The sequence below is a fragment of the Strix uralensis genome, chromosome Z (assembly GCF_047716275.1).
Source record: "Strix uralensis isolate ZFMK-TIS-50842 chromosome Z, bStrUra1, whole genome shotgun sequence".
Classification (NCBI taxonomy): Eukaryota; Metazoa; Chordata; class Aves; order Strigiformes; family Strigidae; genus Strix; species Strix uralensis.
In genome coordinates, this window is record NC_134012.1 from 77090235 (window position 1) to 77105405 (window position 15171).

Consider the following 15171-nt stretch of genomic DNA (forward strand, 5'->3'; position numbering starts at 1 on the left):
GGTTGACGCTGTTATATTAATATTCCTAATACAAAGAAAATTTGCAGAATGGCTCCTCTGCTTTTCAGCAACCAATGCAAATCACAGTATCTCTTAAATATCCTGTCCCTTTGATATTCACAAGCGCTGCTGTTACATTTCCCTTATCCCAGCTCCCTAATAATCTTTCTCCTCCTATCTCCAGCAGCACAAGTAGCAGCTGGAGTCTGGAGGTGGGGGGCACAGATGGGTACAGAAATAAATGGTGACCCAGAAGAGCTTTTTGTTCTTTGCTGTCTTGTACTCTATTGATCCTTTCACACTCCCCAAAGATCTGAGACATTTTATAATTATGACCATAATGAAATGCCATCAGGGATTCAAGAGGAATTCCTTCCTAAACATCTAGAGAAGCAATAAACTTCAGTTAAAAATCTATAAAACCAAATCAACGGACGGTTAAAGCTGCAGTTACAAGGCCCTGTCATGCCAACCTCTAGTTCTCTTCACTGAGGCTCCAGAGGAGTGTGGCTAAAAACCCCTTCCAAACTCAACCTGGATATTCAACTAGTTGGCTGTCAAGATGAAATGCAAGAAGAAGGAAAGCTTGATGAACACTAGTGAAAGGCAATTAAAAAGATCCTTAACCAAACACTGCTGCTTTTATCAAGTCAGGTCATGTATCAAAAGCAAAGCCTACTTGTCCAAATCCTTTTGTTCCCTGAATCCAAATCCTGAAGTCAGGGAGGGCAAAACCTAGCTAGTGATTTTAATTGCTTGAACTTTGGAACAGTACAGCTGCAAAATATTGGCTTAATTGGAGTAAATGACCAACAGGCCTACCCTTTTGTCTTTCTTATCTTTTATTTCCTTTTCCTCCCCCACCCTCTCCTTCCTTCTCTTTGGGAGAAGGAGATTTGTACACATCACTGTCTCACGGAGTGCCACTTCTTAGTGGAGCACTCTCTGGTTGTTGCTTGGGATATGTGCAAGTTGTTGGCTTTTGTATTCTCCCTACAGTTTCCCTATTGTCCAAGCATGATTTATCTGCTTCACCTTTGTGATGTTGTTTCAGTTTTCTCCCATCTAATGAGTTTTATTAGTAATTGTATCTCAGAGTTTATATTTATGATGCCACTGTAGAACAGTGTTACTCTTAACAACATGCTTGGTGGCTTAAACAACACCTAGAGATAAGCATATTTTCTCCATGTTTGCAACACGGGAGGTATTCCCTGGAGCAAAGCCTGATGACATACAGTGAATTACAGCCATACAGAGAGCAGCTGCCTGTTAAAAGTAACAAGCAAAATGTTAAAGAGTCTGCATTGCCCTTCCTTTGTTCTGTAATCTTGCTATAAGAGAGTATCACATTAAGAGACTGAATATATTAATATACTTCGTATCTTTTGCATTCATGGGTACAGTGTGCATTTTGTAAGTCTTTACACTATTTTTCCTTGATGCTTTGCTCTGCCACCTTTCATTGGGTTGAAGAGGAAGGGAGAAAAAACTTGTCTCCTATGAATCAAACCATCACCTTCTGTGGATCAGACTGAGTAGTAGCTACCCAGAAGTGCAATTTTATTTAAAGTCATCTTACAGCTTGCACAGCTTAACAACACACACCAAGAACACCAAGATGCAGAAATGCTTAGCTTGCACAGTATTAAATGGCTCGTTAGTTTACTTAAAAGCAACAACCCAAAAGCTAATTTCCAATACACACCTGTCAGAGACAATGAGGTTTGTCACAGATGAGGTTAAATAAAGCTTGTTCCAGCACAGAATCTGAGATGCAAAGAAAACAGTGCTTGCTGGTTTTGGCTCGGATGTGTACAAATAGGTTTTGATCTATGGCCTTCTTATCCTGATTACCCAGAGTTAACATGCCATGCAAAACTCCAAGTCCAGCTCAGCACTGACATGGCTTCTCAGGCTCTGCCAGCAGAAAACAGAGCAGGGAATGATGGGCGGCTTGTGACCACAAAGGGATTATACCTGAGCTTGTAAGCTAGTATCTCCTTTTCTTATTATAAGAGAATGGAGATCTAGGAAAGATTTAAACCCAGGATTGCTATCTTTCCTTAGACTGCATTTCCATTTAAACAATTGCCCTTCTTTGGACAGGAGGATAAAAAATCCTGCATATGTTTCTGCAGCAGTTGTGTTCTTAGCACTTCTCTGAATTCTGTCTTTCTGAAAGGGACACCTACAAAAGCCCTCTGTAAGAGGAGAGAAATTCATGGGACTATTGTGACACAACTTTTCTGTAGTCTGCTGCCTTATTTCTTTATCATAAGGCAGAGATTCGTCTCTCAGCCATTCATATATCTAACAGCAACACTGTGCTGGGTTTGGCTAGGATAGAGTTGATCTTCTTCACAGTAGCTAGTATGGGGCTATGTTTTGGACTTGTGCTGAAAACAGTGTTGATAACACAGGCATGTTTTAGTTACTGCTGAGCAGTGCTTACTCAGAGTCAAGGCCTTTTCTGCTTCTCACCCCCCATCGAGCAAGTAGACTGGGGGTGCACAAGAAATTGGGAGGGGACACAGCTGACCCCAACTGACCAAAGGTATATTCCATACCTTATCACAGAATTATTGAATGGTTTGGGTTGGAAGGGACCTTAAAGATCCTCTAGTTCCAAACCCCCTGCCATGGGCAGGGACACCTTCCACTAGACCAGAATGACCCATAAGCTTTTGCCTTGCACTTTACTACCCAGGAAGGAGCTTTTCCTCACAGTGCTGCTCAACGCATTTCTGTCTGAAAGCAATCCCATTGCTATTCCAGTCTCAACAGCTTCTTGAGTGGAGACTGCAAATACTACAAAACAGTTGCTTTCCTTCTCATGAGAATAAAACAGGGACAAGACAAATCATGTCCTCCTGCACAAGTGGTAGGAGCAAATCAGTCATGTATTGTTCTTTCTTTGCCAAAGGCTGAGACTGAGGTTCTTTTGGTTTTTTTCCATTTGTTTCTCCCTTTTTCTGTCCCTCCCTACTTTGTGTGGGACATGTTCCCCTTGATGGATATTGTTTTCAGCTATTTCTTTTCTTTTGTTAAGGCAGCCACAGGCCTTCCAAGCTGTGGGCACCAAAAAAATGAAAGCACATCCTTGAAAGACAGCCTAAGAAACCAAATCTAAACAAATCCTAAGCAACACTCAGAAATGAGAGGAGCTGTGTGAGAATGGCTTCACTTCACAAAGTTTCTAACTGAAACTACAGCTCAAAGAAGTATTCATAATGGCAGTTGAAAATTCTGTCAGATCTGTACTTCCCTCAAAATGATATAAACTGGAGATTGTCTGAAGTTAGATTTGGCTTCTCCATATCCAATCTTGGGAATAAATAACCACATGATAGAGACAACCACCCCACTTTCCATTCTTTCTTTCCAATGCTGTGGGAAACAAACCAAGGTGGGAGGAGGGAAGAGGGGAAGTGCGTGCCACTGTGAAGACAGCTTCGCTTCCCATTTGCTTAACTCTGACTTCAACCTTCCAGTACAACTCAGTGCTGCTAAGGGATCCTCTTGGAGACTGAAAGCCTTTTCCTGCACCTGTGACCTGTACAATTACTGACTTTCAACAGTTTCCAGCAACCAGTTTTCAAAGGCATTTAGGTAGCTAAAGGCAAAGCAATCATTTACTGGAATTGTCCAAAGCAATAAGCTGATTAACACTCTGATTTCTGTTGACCAGACTTCCAAGCTGTTCAGGGGCTTTTTAGAAAACTAATTAGTTGTTGATTTAGCACCTGAATGCCTTTGAGATGGTCCTTTCATGTGCCTATCTGACATCTGAGAAGGGAATTTAGATTCCCCAAATGCAGAAATCTTAAAAAAAAAAACCAACCTAGAAAGATTATTAGTTATACAGAGATATGCTGCAATTTATATAAATGAGTGATAATTCATATGTATACACCACATATTGTTTCTAAATGCAAACAACACTCTCATGCAATATGTTTTCCATTTAAGCATTTAATTGCCCCCAAAAGCTAATGGGCAAGTCGCTAGCCAGAGGTACTGCACAAATGTTCATCAACAGAACTTTAACAATTTCAGACCTGGTTGTAAAGTCTTGACTTATGTTATCTGACACCTTTTTCTCCTGCAGGGGTTTTGTACTTCAATCACAGTGATTCCCCCACAATCTGCAAATAATAGTCTTCAATTATTATGAGCATTGATGGGCTAGAGATAAGACCTAGTGAGTATTCATTTGAAGAGAGATAACCTGTCCTCTGTGGAATGTCCTGCTCAACGACAGGCTGAGAAATTCATACCAACCCTCAAGGCCCCAGGAACTACTGAGCTCAAGGGTTGCCTGTTTCTCCTTGTGCCCCTCAGTCACAGCCCCACTAAGCAGAAGTTCCTTCAGCATCCTCAGCTAAGAGAGTACTGAAAAGTGCCCTCGCTTCTGTCCAACAGACCAAAAGAAAACTAGCTTAAAAGAAAGTGAGAAAGGGAGGGCTATAAAGATATGTTTCAGCAGCTGGGGTTTTACTTTTGTTAAGTAATGACAGAGAATGTTCCTGGAATTGTCTACCCACATAATCATATTTTTTAAACGAGTCAAAAATGCCGAGCTCAGGTATTTTATTATACAGAATATAGGTCTAAACTCAAACAGGTGTACTAATTAAACACCTTGCAGTGAGAAAAAAACAGCCTTATAATTTTTCCCCAACTGCTGTTGTGGAAAATAAGTCTGTTAAGAGGTTTAATTAACAAGTTAATGCTGAAAAAAAATATTTTAAGAATGTTACAGAATATTTCAGAATCTTACCAACTGTGTTACTTTTATCTCTGACAACATTTTAAATGGCTATTAGGTCCCACTTGCTGCTGGCCTATCCTATGTCCATAACACACATGCAGCTAAGCCTGAGGCAATGAGGAGCTCCCCAGCAAAACCCTGTCAAAACCAAACCAAAGGTACTCAGAATTTATGAACCTCAGTAGCGATTTTGCTGGGAAAGGTTTTTCAAGACAGAATGATAATCAAACTGCACAGACCACAGAATAAAGAAAGGTTTGGGAGATCAGCCACCCCAGAGCAGCTGATAAGCCCTCCTGCTTGCAGGGGAAGATGAGGCAAGGGTGGGAGCATGGGCTTTCTGCATCCCAGCTGTGCAGATCCACTACCAGTGGGATGCAATGGGAAAGCACCTCTCTCACTGAATCTGAGTACAAACGATGTAGGAAAGGGAGGAATAGAGCAGGTGAACTGCTGGGCGCATGGGCTGCCATGCAAGCCAATACACCCCCATTCCTACACAGAAACACATAAATAGGAGGGGCATGCACATATTCAGAGTGGGCCATGGAGTTCTGATGGCTCCAGGCATAACGTAACCCATTGTCATCCAGAGCCTCCCTGCACTGGGCAGATCTGCAAACTGCACAGTCTCCTCCAGAACACAAACTGCTAAACCGCTCTCAAAAGCCACAGTCTCAAAAGCACTGACAGACTTAACTCCTCAGAGACAGCTGCTGGTGAGAGGTGTGAACATGTTATACACAGCTGAAAAACAACACGGCTCACACTGCAACTGTAATAAATACTACCCTGACTTAACTGATGCTTATTGTGGACAACTGTATTCATGATCATTTTCTCCCAAAATTCATCTTTGGGTGAGCTTGTGCTCAGGACTAACTGCATTTTACACATTTATGTTTCTGAATAACAATGCATTTGCTTGGTGATGAACTCAGAAAAACTAGAAGTAGTGCTTATGAAATAATTTTGGCTACAAAGTTATTTTATTTATTTCTGATTTTCTCACACTTTAGCATTTATCAGACTTAAAAAGTCTCATTTTATTCTTATTTATACTACCTTGCTTCCCTGAGACCTGTATTTCTTATTTAGACAAAACTCTCACTGACACAAAGGAATGAATCCAAGGCCCAATCCTGCTCCTATGCTTAGGCTCATGATAAGGAGGTTTTCATATTGGATTTTTTTTTTTTTACCATTCAGCTTAAATATAAGTACTACTCATTTAACCTCTGTCATGTTATTTTCGCATTACACTTTCACGTACATATGCAGGTTTCTGTATATAAAATCAACATCCGTAGAACTCAGTATGCAGCACAGAGTCTGAAAGGCATAATTTAATCATTACAATACAAACGGTGCTATTTGTCATTTATGTATTACTGATCTAGCTACATATTTTGCTGCCAAAATAGTGTATGTATTTCTGATACAGATGTATTGTCAAATGACAAACTGAATGTAGCAATGCCACTGAGATTACATCTACTAAAAAAGCACCATGTTGGGTTTTTTGATCTTGACTAATATCCTAATTCCAGAGAAGGCTTGCACACGTGTTTAATTTCACTTCATCTTTCATAAAGTCCTTAAGAATGCTCTTCACATGAAACCCATGGTTGGACTTGATGTTGACAGTGCATTTCAGTGCTCTGCTGAAGAAGAACAGTGTGCTTATCTGAAGTTTACCTGACAAATTTACACAAGCAGGTGCATGCTCTGCCTGAACTTTGACACTGGACACTTTTCTGAGAGTGCATGTTTCATGCTGTCTTGCCTTGTATTCTGTGTCTGTACTTGAAATGCATGCTTTGGATCTTCATTGCTCAGATCTCCTTATAACATCCACTATTTAGCCAGAAGTATGTTTCATGTGCTGTATTTGCAGGTGACAAAACGCTCGTGCCATTCACAAACTAAAGATCATAGTCCAAGCTGTTCTTTCTTGTAGTTGTATTTCCAGCATTTGGGCTTTCAGAGCAAGTAGTTTACCAAGTAATTCAGGTCACAGAGCAAGATTCTGTATGATGAAAGCATGATTTCTTGCTTTTTTTATTACATGTAAATTGACTTCATGGACAAATCAAGACTCCAACTCAAGTAACTTCTGGGGGCAAAAATGGTTCTATAGGTTCACCTCTACACTAAACGTGGAAATATTCCCTTCTCTCCAATTCTGAATTTTTAAGGAGGTAGAAACCCATGCTTTTCAAGTTGAAGGCTTCTGCCTTTGGGAGAATTTCTTCCATCTGGTTGGAAAACAAAAAAAAAATGCAGGTCTGCTGAGTCTCAGAATGAGAAGCAGGAGTTCAAAAATCTAGTTTCTCATGAATTTATTTATTCCCTGTTACATTTTATTTGTTGGGAAAGGAAATATGTGACCACATTATTGGCAAAAATACCTGAGACTCAATATGCTATGGTCTGGGGGACCGATCTCTCGCCCAGTTAATAAAAGTCAAATGCAGCTAATGAAATACACCACCGATGTATATGGTTGACATTTCTGACTTATGTATGACTTGATGAACAATTCCAAAGACACACATTTTAAATGCTGACTGCAATCAAACTACGAAAGTATTTAGTCAAAAAGATAAAATATACGTTCACATATCTTTATAACTTTATTTAGTCAATCTCTCTCTTCTACATTTGCCTAGCCAATAAAATATCTCCAGAGTAAAGCACACAATGGGATCAGGACAATCAATAAATATAATACGTATATCCTTCCTTGTAATCTCAACCTCATTCATGTTTGGCTTTCACCATCTAAAGCTTTTTGGTTTTCAGCATCTGAAGATCCTGAAGTGAGTGCCCTGTTAAGCCTTACAACCTCTGAATCCTGACTAGCTATGAATGTCAATACTGGCCAGTTCAGCTTGGACAGTGAGGTTTTTCTTCTCAGTCTGGATTTCACTAAGATTGATCAGTTTTGCTCCTCTGCATTCTGGCTGTTGAGGTCATGGTGTCTTTTATGGGAAAATGAGCTGCTTATAAATTTTCAGCTCTGCAAACTTCGGAAGTTGATGGAAAATCCCCAGGCTTAAGGCTTAGTTGGCTAAGAAACCACTATACCAGCCTTTCTTTTGTGGTCACTCAGATATAAAAGCCTTTCAAAAAAGATGGAAATGCTGACAGAGTGTTTCTCTTGAGAGACCCTTCTTCTATGCACAGGGACCAACTCAGTCTATTTTTCACCCTGTAATGTGTCAAAAAATACCCCTATTCCTCAAAACTGTAGGAAAGTGTAGGGTGACAGATACAACCTGGAATATGCTATAATTTGTACGTGGGAAATAAAGTCAAATGCAGATTGTCCGTTGCAGGCAGTCTGCTCACTGTGCATTGCTGTTTTCTACAGGCTACTGTGTGTGAAGGATGAGCAGCACACAGAAATGAACAAATCTGCTGCTCTGGGTCAGAGGCCTGGCAGATCCTTGCAGCACAGAGGCTCTTGGTGAATTTTCCTGTTTGCCTGTAGCTTTCGTGTTACCAGACTCTCACGTCCCCACTCTGCAGTGAGAGCCCATGCACCCAGCGAGGAGTTGCATGTGCTGGGGCCAGGCTCTGCTGCGGGACTCCAGGATGACTGAGAAATACAAACTGGGTGACTACATCCACTCCTTTTCTTGAACCTGCCCTGGAAATACAGACAACTACTTCTTTTTTCATGTCAAATGGCCCATTGCTAGTCATCCAAGGGTTGGGGAGAAGGTTGTCAGCCTACTCCAAAATTGAGAAACCAGTCCATCTTGCAGGGTGTGACTGGTCAGAGCCATGGAAACAATTGGGTATTGAACTACAGCCAGCTGCACCCTTCCACAAATGGCCTGGGAGAGGAAATGTAACTCAGCAGGTCCTGGCATCTGGCTGATCCCCTCTGCTCTCTGCAGCAGCCATGCCAGGGCCATCTCCCCAGGCTGGCAGAGCGGGGCCAGCTCTGCACTCTCAAATGCTGCTGCTATGCTCAAAAGCTCCCAAATCATGAAACTGAGGTGAAAAAAAATCACAATGTAATAAACAGAAGAAAACCAAATGCAGATCTTTTTTTCTATTTCCTCAGCCTTCTGGGGTCTGGCTCACATTCTCAAGCTCTTCTTCACAATTTTCTCATTCTAAAATGAAATCTGACATCATCCCCAGACTCCAAGACCTATGGCTTTAAAGAGAAAAGTCCAGTACTGTGGGAGTCACAATAAAATGATAAGAAAATCACTCCTGCTTCTTTTCTCCCTTAAAAGTTATTCAAGAAGGCGGTGGACTCAAGCAGAGCATTTCTGCCACTTTCCTGCCTAACGGGGAGAACCAAAGTCTGGCTAAGCATATGTTAAAAAGAAATCCATAGTTAAAGAACAAGAAAAGCCAGAAGAAGTCTGAGATCACCTTTAACTAAATGGTGTAACAATCCCTAAAATGTAAATAAAAATCCCTAAGCATAAATTGGAAAGTTCAGTGTTCAAACTGGGATAGGAGAGGGATGTTCTCAAAACTTCTGCCTTTAAAATTAGCATCGCACTTGCAACCAGTAATTTTACTGTGGAACTGGAGCTGTAGACTGTAAATTCATTTTTTCAGATCAGCAACATAAATCAAAATTAATTTACAAAAATTACTTCTATCAGCTTGTATTCAGCTGCAGACTTTCTCTAACAGAAGCCAACTGGAAGTATGATGATTATTATTTAAACTGCACATTCAGACTCTTATACTTGAAGGAACACAATCCCAAACTGCAGAAATATAGATGAAATATTAAGACTATCTCATCAATATACACAAATTTCTCATATGAAAGCCACAATCCATACCACATCATCTGAAACACGATGACTGTATGTATAGCCAGTTACTGAAAACATCTTGCCACTAAACCACCCACCAGCTAATCAACGACCCTGCCAAGTATGCTATTTTCCCCATCATGGATAATATCTTTAGGGATTAGACTGAGTGAGTTGCAAGTATGGATTAGCTGGGAAGTGCAAATTGATGTCAGTGCAGCTGCTATTTATCCACCCTAGGGGGCCTGAAACCTGGAGCTTGCAAACCTCTTCATGAAAAGGCAAAGCCTTCCTTTCAGTTGCACCCAAACAACCTCAGTGACTTCATGGGTCAGGGGTGGGGGTTACTGGGGTGAGATTTAGAATCACAGAATCACAGAATCATTCAGGTTGGAAAAGACCCTTGGGATCATCGAGTCCAACCATCAGCCCTACTCTACAAAGTTCTCCCCTATACCATATCCACCAACATCTAATCTAAATGACCCTTAAACACATCCAGGGATGGTGACTCCACCACCTCCCTGGGCAGCCTATTCCACTGTCTGACCACTCTCTCTGTGAAAATCTTTTTCCCCATGTCCAGTCTAAACCTCCCCTGTTGCAGTTTAAAGCCATTCCCTCTTGTTCTATTGCTAATTACCTGTGAGAAGAGACCAGCACCAACCTCTCTACAATGTCCTTTCAGGTAGCTGTAGAGAGTGATGAGGTCTCCCCTCAGCCTTCTCCTCCTCAAACTAAACAGTCCCAGCTCCTTCAATCGCTCTCATAGGATTTATTCTCCAGGTCCTTCACCAGCTTTGTTGCCCTCCTCTGCACTCGCTCCAGCACCGCGATATCTCTCTCGTATTGAGGTGCCCAAAACTGGACACAATACTCCACGTGTGGCCTCACCAGTGCAGAGTACAGGGGGACTATCACCTCCCTACTTCTGCTGGTCACACTATTTCTAATACAAGCCAGGATGCCATTGGCTTTCTTGGCCACCTGGGCACAGTGCTGGCTCATGTTCAGCTGCTTGTCAATTAGAACCCCCAGATCCTTTTCTTCCAGACAGCTCTCCAACCACACCTCCCCAAGCCTGTAGTGATGCATGGGGTTGTTGTGGCCCAAGAGCAGGACCTGGCACTTGGCCTTGTTGAAGCTCATCCTGTTGACGTTGGCCCACCGATCCAATCTATCCAAGTCTCTCTGTAGAGCCTCCCTATCCTCATGCAGATCGACACTCCCGCTTAACTTGCTGCCATCTGCAAACTTACTGATGATACACTCTATGTCCTTATCAAGATCATCAATAAAGATGTTAAACAGAAATGGTCCCAACACCTAGCCCTGAGGAACACCACTTGTGACCGGCCGCCAGCTGGATTTAACCCCATTGACCACCACTCTCTGGGACCGTCCATCCAGCCAGTGCTTGATCCAGCAGACCGTACGCTCATCCAGGCCATGAGCAGCCAGTTTTTCTATGAGAATCCTATGGGGAACTGTGTCAAATGCTTTTCGAAAATCCAGGTAGACAATATCCACAGCCTTTCCCTCGTCCAATAGTCAGGCCATCTTGTCATAGAAGGAGATCAGGTTTGTCAGGCAGGACCTGCCTTTCATAACCCCATGCTGACTAGGCCTGATCCCCTGGTTGTCCATTATATGACTTGTAATGGCACTCAAGATGATCTGCTCTATGATCTTCCCTGGTACCGAGGTCAGACTGACAGGTCTATAGTTTCCTGGATCCTCCTTTCTGCCTCTCTTGTAGATGGGTGTTACATTGTAGAGAACAATCTGATTCCCAAAATCCCAAACCCACCTACAAGCAGTTTTTTACTCAAATTCTGCCCTGAGAGTCTCAACCTGGGCACTTCCACTTATGTTTTATGCATGCCCCCTCCTCAGGTTTTACTTTTCACATTGCTACCAACACAGCAATGTTATTTACCGACTGCACTTCCATCATTAATCGTGGAAATGTAATAATAATGGGCTGATACACTCCAAGCACTAGGCTGCAAGCTAAGTGATGAATGAAGAAAGTCTGTAGCCTTTCATGGGGAAAAACGGCTTTGTTTCTTCTGTCCTGTTTCAACAGGTCTGGTTGACTCAGTTGGGAACTTTAGCAACTACAATTTCTGTGCAGAGATGTAGAAGACTAATTTTTGAAATATCATGGTATTAATGAAAATACCAGATAGATTAGGGGCTGTGACAGCTCACAAGATTAGCGAAGCTAACCATCTAGCAATAGTTAGCATCTATGCCTACAAGCTATTACATTGTTCTCAGTTGATTTCAGGGGACAAAAATCTTTGCAAGGTTTGCCATCCATGCAAGGTTTCTGCACCTGGTGATGTTACTTCACTACAAAGTTATGGCCCAATTTTCAACCACAGCAACCGAACACTGTTGGTAATTCCCAGGCAAGAGGTTTGCAGGCTGATGCTAATACAGCACAACCTGGTTTATAATGACTTAAGTGCAAAGAACATTTCACCACGTACAGGCTGCAGACTCTCTCTCACACATTTGTAATCAGAGTTGTCACTGCTAGCCAAGCACTGCCAAAGACGAAATACCTTTTGATTTCACACAAAAAGGAACCAAGAAGTCTGGTACGTGTCTGAAACACGTCTGTGCCCCACAGACTGTAAACTTGCAAGGTGGAAGTATTCAAGATATTGGAGGGGCAGATGAGCCCACCAGCCATCAACAATCAAGCGTACATGGCAGGGAAAGGAAAAGCCAGAAGTGCTGTGATAGGGTGTCAGACAGACAAGTGCTGAAGAAGCATCAGTGGGTCTGCTGGCAAGGAAAATGGGTTATGTTCATTGCCAATACAATCAATTTAAAAGTTAAGATGATGAGCAGCAGGAGTGGGAAATATCACCCAACCCCAGTTGGAAGATGAAGAATAATTTTGTACTGTTATGTCAATTAACAGATAAATTTGTGATGAAACCTAGGGCAGAAATTCAGTCCTGAGTAATAACTGGAACCCAAGCCCTCAAGTCTATGGGTCTTTGGTCTTCATCAGTTTGCATTTCACACCTTGAAAGCTGTTTCTCAAGAAGAGGAAAGTGCTCTAACTTTTAGCCTGAGATTGCCTCTTTAGAAGCCATCACTCTTTAGGATTTAGTTATTTAGTAGCAAAAGTATCCATTTACTGATACAGTGATGGAATTTCAAACTAAATGCATCACAATCAAATTTTAAATTATCTCTTAAACACATACACTTCTAATAGTTTGCAATGGAGCTTGATACACTGTGTTCAGAAATGGTTATCTGTATGAAAGTCAAAATATGCCTTAAGTAGATAACAAAAAAGAAACTCCACTTGCTACTCATGGCAGACATACTCCTTCAACTACTGTGAAAACTACAGTTTCACCTAGCTCAAAGTCTCACCTCCTTCCATAGACCAACATACACTAAATACTAAGAATCTTTTCCACCATGACTCTCAGTGATTGCTGTGTTTAATGCTAGCAGACAATGGAACTTAAACCAGATAGTAAATAAATATAAATGCTAATTATCTTGCTGGAGATGAGAAACCAGATGACATCTGGAGCTGGCATTATTGTAAACAGGAAAAAGGTATGAGAGACACTTGGCTTAGAGGTTTATAAATACCAGATATACACATCAGGAGGAGGTTGGCAGGTTAAGAAAGGACAAGGGCAGCTCTGTAATCATAAAAGCAAGTGAGAGAGATGGAAAGAGAGCGTATGTGAAATTATTTCTGGGAAGACCATTTTTGTCTGAGACAATTTTAGTTACATTCTTTATTGGACAGATGCTCAGTGTGGTAGGAGAAATCTGCCTTGGTTTATATGCTGACACAGTTTACCTGATTCTCTCTGCTAACTCAATAAAAAGACAAAGGCTGGGACCACCATGACAATGTGGCAGAATGCAGAGCACCAACCCCACAAACCTTCCCAAAGCACCATAGCAAAGTCTTGAGTTGCATCCTGTAAGCATTTATGCACAAATTGAACTTCATGTACTGAGATTAATTTTCCTGACACCATGTGGGTTTCATTGCAGCACACAAAACCAAACCCAGACTTACATATTTTTAGGATCAGGACTTACTTAGCACTAGTCAGCTGTGATTTAATGTGTCTGTGCTTAATGTGCAGCTTACTAAATGTGAGCGAATTCTGTGTTTTGGTACAGTTTGGGTTTTTCCCCAGAACAGCATGTATGTTGTTTCAACATTAATGCTGAAAGTCACTGATGTTTATTTAAACAATTATAATGTTATCTGATGCAGCTGGGAACGGAGGTACAGTAGCCTCATACTTAAAAGCATGGCCTTTAATATAACATTAGAGACCTCTAATGGGCATGTTGCCCATTTCTGATTCCCTAGTGGCTTCTATTCTTCACAGGAATTAATGTTCTAATCAGAATGCATCTGTATAACATTTTCCTTGTGCTGATCAAGTATCAGCAACTCAGTGATTACCTTATGCCTCCCACTGCATATGCTAGGCCAGATTATTCAAATATCCTCTGGTAGAAGAGATAATGGAGCATTTCTAATCACAAAATAGTGCTCACAAAAAAGCTATCGTAAGAGCAAGCATCAGGGATGTACAATAAAAAGGCAGAAAAAGACCTTCTGTTGCACTGCAGGAACATCCTTCTGTGGATTGTTCTTAGTGCAACAACCTAGATGTAGATGAGCATTAATACTGACAAGATAGGTAGGTAGTCCAGCATCAGTCTTTGCAATCTTAGAACTCATGAATACATGTATGCATGCATGCCCTTGTGCACAGGTCAAGAAATATTCCTGTTACGGCATTTAAGCCTTGCAAAGTTGGAAGCAAAGGTTTCTGACCTTGGCAGTAAGCCCCTAGACTACAGTTTGTGCTATGAAGCAATATGATTCAGGGTAGGATACAGATAGGATGTAGCGTCCCTTAGTTGCAAGCCCAATGCTCACCAGCTGTACTGGGAATCTCTAGAGTGACTTCCCAGAGAAACAGTTCAAACTTCCAGTGACACTTCAGAAATATATGTATATCCACACACACACAAAAAAAAAAAGATGAAAAAAGAGGCAGGAACAACCTTCTCTGCAACACTTAAAGACCTTAATGTACGGATGAAAAATAGTAAGCAGTGCAGTTACCATCAATCACAACATAGTTTAGGTATTTTTTCAGTTATCTGCTGCAATGCTAATCACTGGTTCAAAAATCAACATTTCACATGTCCAATTCTAAAACTGTTACTAGGTTTGAAGAGTAGCATCTGAAGTTAAGGATACTCTTTTTTAACTATTCATGGTTAATTATGTTTAACTCTTATATTTTTTCACATTTCACCTGCTTCTAACTGAATACGAAAAAATGTGTTTGTGACATTTATTGTCCATCATGTGACCTCCTGCTCTACTTTTAAATATTCAACACCTTTTCCAGCTCTAGAGGTTGAATTATACAATGAAATTAAAAGAATTTAAGTTTTAACTTTATCATTCTTATAACTTTAAAAATATTCAGATTTCAAAGTTAGGTTATGTTCATTGCCAATACAATCAATTTAAAAGCATGCATGTAACAATACTGACTTCTGTTTCTGACC

The 15171-nt window shown here is 41.1% G+C and overlaps 1 protein-coding gene across 3 annotated transcripts in view; it reads right to left on the reverse strand.

The window, feature by feature from the left end:
- The window catches only part of NTRK2 (neurotrophic receptor tyrosine kinase 2), a 209081-nt gene that overhangs the window by 75182 nt on the left and 118728 nt on the right, over positions 1–15171 (reverse strand). The gene's annotated exons all lie outside the window — the stretch shown is intronic.